Consider the following 6,000-nt stretch of genomic DNA (forward strand, 5'->3'; position numbering starts at 1 on the left):
AGGTCAATGTTGTGGATATTATACCGATGTTATCTACGACGTGGAAGCCAGGTTTTCTTTGTATGATTACAAGTCTTTATTACAACTCCGAATTATACATATTATGTATATAGTATATATGATCTGTATTTCCAGGTGAAGAAATTGAGGCTCAAGGAAGCGAAGAAATTGCCCAAGGCCCCAAAGCCAGTGGAAGGCAGAACCTGGATTTGAACCCCAGCCCTAAACTCTGCCTCCTATGGAAAAGGAAATTTGAGCCTTTGCCTTCTGAAAACAGGTAAGGTCACACGACGCGCTGACTAGCCGTCCTAAAAGACTCATTCCTTCCTAGGGGGTCCCGGTAGAACTCAACCACCACCTGCCACATCAATGAGGTTACAAACTGCCTGCCTCAAGGCACATTTGTGGGACCCTACGGGCCAAGGGAAGCGGCCCTGAATTCCGAGACAGCCAAGAACACCTCCTCCCCTTTGCCAAATGCCTGCCCACGGGGCCTCCCCAAAAATCAGGGCAGGGAGAGAATGGAGCAGTGTCCAGGAAGCCAGAGCACCCCCCACCGTGACCCATCTCCAAGGTGCCTACTGCCCAGCATCCAAGGGTACACAGTGGAAGAAACCAGACGTTCTGCATGAGTGAAACATCTAGCGATTTACAAGGAGCATGAGTGAAGTGGTACAGGACAGCACGTGGAAGCTTTGGAGACCACCGACATGAGTTCCCGCCACTTAGGAGCCCCAGGCCCCTTAGCAAATCGCCTCACCCTTGGTGCCTCAGTGTCCCCTTCTGTACAACAGGGATAAATGCATCCACTTCAAGTCAGTCGGTATGAGCATTCCATGGCAATGCAAGCAAAGACCTTGGACAGTGACCAGCCTCCAGGAAGCGTACCGGCACCTGGTACAATGTTATAATCAATAAGGAGCCAGATCACGGCACTTCCTCCACGTACATCCCCTTCCTTCAAATGAGCTACTGAGTCCCAGGAAGAGAGAAACAGATGAAGAAGTAGGAAAAGCATCTCGGGAAGAAGGAGGGGATCTCCGTGCTTTCCTAGTAGAAGGAAGAGGAAGGGACAGCTAACATACTGGCCGATGAGCCCGGGGCCAGCCCTCCCTCCCGTGCAGAAGTTAATCCTAGACTTTCTTGGGTGTGCAACCGGACAGCCCTCCACAGGCCGCAGGGTGCCTGCTTCGGGTCAGCGAGTGTTTAATCATTTGGGACCCCTCGGAAGGATGGCCTCTGCCCACCTCCCTGGCCTCGCCTGCCGCCCCAGCGTCCGTCACGCCCTATGGTGATGGCACTCCAGCCGCGGCCTCTGCCCACTGCTCTCAGAGACACCAAGCGCTTTCAAGCCCCTGTGCTGTTGCACAAGCCGCTCCCTCTGCTCAGCCTGCCCGCCCCTCTAGTACCCGCCACCTGCAAAACTGTCTCTGAAGGCCCGCGACGCGCTCCCACAGCAGCTTGCCCACCTGTCATCGGTCATCACAGACTAGTAATAATGGCAACTAACATGTGCAAAGCTCTGATTAATATCTAAAAGGCCCTGCGCTGAGTTTCTTACCCAGGCATCTGTCCATCACCAGCCAGCAGCAAGGTGGCAGCTTCAGGAGGGAAACCTGGGTTGGTTAGCCCCGGCCACCCGTCCACCCGCCGCTCGGCTCTCCCCTCCCCTTCTCACCAGTGAAGCTGTTATCCCACGGTGTCCTCGCTATCTGTTTCCAGGCCTGCGTCTCCCCCGCAGAGGGGAGCCCTGATTGCTGCTTGATTCATCTTGAAATCCCTCGCTAAGCACAAGGTCTACAATGGAGTAAACATCTATAGAGTGAACCCACAAATCCTGGAAAATGGCAGCCAGATGTGAGAGGCTAACTCACAGACTTCCTGGGGACAGGCCCACGCTGGACTCCAGTTCCCAGGAGTCAGGCCTCCCCAGCCAAGAGGCTTTCCCTGTCCTGAGAGCTAGAGGCAGAAGAGGTCTGACTCCCCCAGACTGGAGGCGGTGGGACCTTTGACAGCCCAAGGCAGAGGAGGAAATGGTGGTGATGATGACGATAATCATTTCCTGCATTCCTGCCCACACCAGGTGCTGCACTAAGCACTTTCTGTGCATTATTATCTCACAGAATCCTCACAACCCCACGAAGTAGGCAGTACTATTTGCTCCCATGTTACAGATGAGAAAACCAGGACTCAGAGAGAGCAGTAATTTACCTGTCATCACACAGCTTTTAAGTACCGAGCTATCATTTGAACTAAACCTGCCTGGTGCTCGTGGTCTGCAAACTTTGTAGCTTTCTGCAGGAGGCAGGCTGGTCCAAGCCCTCCCTGAGCCCAGCCTCTAAGATGTGCTCGGGCTAAAGAAGGTTTGTCCTGATCTCTGCTGGCAGAATGCCCTGTGGGACCCACTATACGCCAAATGGTTCAAGTCCGAGGTGCAGGCAGGGTACAGGCTGGGGCAGCTAGTTGGGGGAAAGCAGCAAGGTTGGGTGGGGTTCTTGAGGGTCCAAGTACGGCACAGGAATCCAGGAATGTGCCTTCCCCCATCTGCAAAACCAGGCTAGCTGCAAACTCTGTTGGCCAAAGAAAGGTCCCTCTGGGGATGGGACTGGTTTTGAAAAGAAACTGAGGCCCTAGTTTCCAATGAGTCCAAATGGGCTCAGCTGAAAGGTTCTGGCCTTGGGGAAAATCCCACCTTCCTGTGTCAGCATCCCCTTCCCCCTGTCCCTCAGGCTCCCAAACAGACTTAGCGGCTAGATTAGGATTTAACCTTCCCTCCAGCACCAGTGACCGGAATGAAGTCTGAGCATACGTTGGCCTTGCCCGCGTGTCCTTCCAGGAGGCAAGGAGCCTCCGCACGCTAACCAGAGAATGTGCAGGTGAATGTCCCAGTGGGAGGAGGTTGACAGAGGGACAGGGAGGGTCAACTGGTCTTCCTGAAGGAGCCACTGCAGAGGCTGGGACCAGGAAACGGGTCAGGAAGGTTTCAGGGTGGGCGACACTGTTGGGTACGCTCCAGTTGACCAGAGGGTTCAAAGTCGAACGTCCAGAGTGGCCTGGGTGACATCTTGTCTCTAGCATCTTGCTGGCAGGGGGGAGAGAAGGGGCCGGGGAAATCTGTGTGGGATGGCTCTGTGAGCAGGCGGCGAGCTGAAAGGACTCGCTCACCAGGGCCCACAAGCCGCCTGCAGGCTGGAGCTTTGTGACCAAGCTGGGGGAAGATGTGGAAACTCCCCCGGCCCCTGCAGAACCACCCTCCAGGACTCCACAGGCTGCTCCTGCCTAAAAGAGACACACCCCACTCAAAACCACTAGGAAGGGCGCCAGTATTTACCTAAGAGCATTCCTCCCCACCCGCTCCACTGCACCAAGCACTTCACGTGGGTCCCCTCGCCACCCCTGCCCACGCCTGAGTATTAGCCCCATTGTCTTAGAGGCAACTGAGGCTCCTGGAGGCCAAGTGCCTTGCCTTCCAGCCCAGCGCCAGTCACTGGCTGAGCTAAGAAGCTTTATTACCAACCTAGGGGGAAGCCTCCCAGATGGAGGGTTTTCCCCCTCGCTGTTTCACCAGCCGCAGGAAATGGCAGGGCACTCAGGAAAGTACCCCGTGGGCTCAGGCGGCTAATGACAGGCCCCTTTCCAGAGACAGCCCTGCGGGAAAGGGAGCCTGGTACCTCGGGGCCCTGGGTCCTCCACAGAGGGCGATTCAGAGGCGGCACCTGGTGCCCGCGGCCGCGGGGAGCTGGTGAGCGCTTCTGACAGCGAGAACAGGGGCCCATTATGTGGAATCCAATCACATGGGCGCGCAAGCAGCTCGGCTTTCGGTTCTGAGAAGCGCTTATGCAGCCACCTCTCTCCCCGCTCCCGAGTGCCCGGGAGTCCCGGGTCCCAGGCTTTGAGCGCGGCCCTCCCGGGAACACCGGATTCAAAGCTCGCCTCGGCTCAATCATCCGCTCGGGGCTGGGAGCTGCATCAGCAGCGGCTCCCGAGGAGCCGGGTCCAGACTGGGGGAGGAGGAGGGAGGGAGGGAGTCTGCATCAGGGAAAGGAGGCTGGCAGCGGGCGCCTCCCCCTCCCTGCGTTCCACTCGGGCGGTCTGGGCAGCTCAGCCTGGGCGCTCCGGGTGACCTTGGGCAGACCCCTCCGCGCGACCTCTTTGGGGCGGGTTGCACGGGTTCTGCCCATCCCAGGCTCTCGGGGGCGCTCCTCGGGCCGGAGTCGGGCGCGGGACTCGGGAGGAGAGGCGCGCTCCTGGCGCGGGGACCCGGCAGCCCGCGCACGGCGGCCCTTTGGAGAGGCCGGGAGCACCTCCCGCGGGGAAGAAGCGCGCGGGGTCTCCCGGGGCCGGCGGGCGCTGTCAGCTGGAGCCAGCAGCGGGGCGGGTCCGCACGCGGAGGCGCCCGCCTTGGGGACCTTTCCCGCCCGGGCAGAAGCGCTCCCTGCGGGGATCTGGCGTCGCCACGCGAGGGGGCGGCGCCCCCACGGCGGGCCCCGAGGCTGGGCGCCCCGGCCGTTTGATGCTGGTTGTGGCTCCCGCTTCGCGGCACTGCCACCCCCTGCAGAAGCAGCCGAAATCCCACAGGCTGCCCCAAGAGCGGGCCCCGGTGGCCCCGGCCAACAGCCTGCCGATGCGCCCCCTACCCCAGCCTCGTCGTAGGCGCGCCAGACCCGGAGAACGCCGCCACCCCAGCCCGACTCCCCGGCCTGCGCTCCCCGCACCCGCCGTTCCAGCGCCCCCTCCCCCAATTACCTCCAGCCGCCGGCCCTCGGCCCACGCGCCCCACACACCCCCGACCAGACCTTCCGCGGCTGGGACCACCTCCCCGCCGCGATCCTCATCCCCGCCGGCTCCAGCCAGGGAGGGGCGGCGTCGCCGGGGAACTCACCCGCTCTCCCTAGCCCGGCCCCGAGCGGCTCCGGCCCTGGCTCTGTCAGTCGGTCCCCGAGCCGCAGCTGCCCGTGCGGCGACAGAAGCTGGGTGAGCCCGGCCGCCAGCCTCCGCGCCGCCCCTCGGCTCCTCCCCCTAGGCGGGGCCTGAGCTCCGGGGAAGTGGGTGGGCACGCTCACCCCGCTCCTCCCGCCCCGCTGGGAGCTCGCAGAAGGGTCCCGGCACCCTGGGGGTGCGGGCCCCTCCACTGAGCAGCGGAAGTCGAGGGCCATGGACGTTGCCAGGCTTCGGAACAGTCGACCTTACAGTCTTCCCCCCTTTCCACGCCCTCTCCTCACCATCACCAAACGCGGAAAGGGGGAAGCCCAGGACTGCATTCCTGCTCCCATTTCGTGGAAGGGCATCATGAAGCCCAGAGGGGAGCAGTAACCTGCCCGAGGTCATACAGAATCAGTACCAGTGCCAGAAACCCAGGTCTCCTACCTCGAAGGCCTGCGCAGCCTGAGTCTGAAGCCTTTCCAGGACCTCAAGAAGCCCAACTAGGCCTTGCCCTGGGGACAGGTTTGTGGGGGCAGGTTCCCCAGACGGGGCGGGGATGGGGGGTGAGGAGAGATCGGTGGGAGCTTGGGGGTTGTGGCCTGCGACACGGACTCTCATCATTTCCTCTTTGTGTAAAGAAAGGAGGCTAAGTGAAGGAGGAAGGAAGTGGTCGTACCTCGGCTGACGTCCGTCACTGTCTGAGGTGTGCAGCCTCCAGAAAGGGGCTGCCCTCCGGAGATCTAGTGGTAAAAATGAAAAAACGAAAAGCAAAACACGCCGAGGTGGTTTCGATCATCGAATTCGAGCCTCTTTCCGGGGCTGAAGGCCTCAGCACTCTGAACACCATCTTTTTTTTTTTTTTTTTTTTTTTTTTTTTTTTTTTTACAGGATCTAACTATTTTTACGTCGCTGTTGAGAGGGCCCTACTCCCCACCCCACCCCCCAGGAAGAGAAGAGAAAGTTAACAAAGGGAAAAAACCCATACCAAAACATTCTCTGGAATCCACACTCCCTGAACACTGGCTTTAGAACAATAGAATTCTCTTGTCCACAAAGGGCCTTGTTTCCTGAGCTTTC

General features: G+C 59.6%; 1 protein-coding gene across 4 annotated transcripts in view; it reads right to left on the reverse strand.

The window, feature by feature from the left end:
- PPP1R16B (protein phosphatase 1 regulatory subunit 16B) overlaps positions 1 to 5,392 on the reverse strand; it is a 100,776-nt gene extending 95,384 nt beyond the window's left edge. For 2 of the 4 annotated variants that reach the window (XM_027070084.2, XM_053199969.1), the window contains exon 1: positions 4,883 to 5,039. The gene's annotated coding sequence lies outside the window, so the exon portion shown is untranslated. Of the gene's footprint in view, positions 1 to 3,671; positions 3,825 to 4,882; positions 5,040 to 5,367 lie in introns of those variants that run through there. The other 2 variants (XM_053199966.1, XM_053199965.1) reach the window with 2 other exon arrangements.
- Between the last annotated feature and the right edge of the window lie 608 nt (positions 5,393 to 6,000).

This window comes from Acinonyx jubatus, chromosome A3 (assembly GCF_027475565.1).
Source record: "Acinonyx jubatus isolate Ajub_Pintada_27869175 chromosome A3, VMU_Ajub_asm_v1.0, whole genome shotgun sequence".
NCBI lineage: Eukaryota > Metazoa > Chordata > Mammalia > Carnivora > Felidae > Acinonyx > Acinonyx jubatus.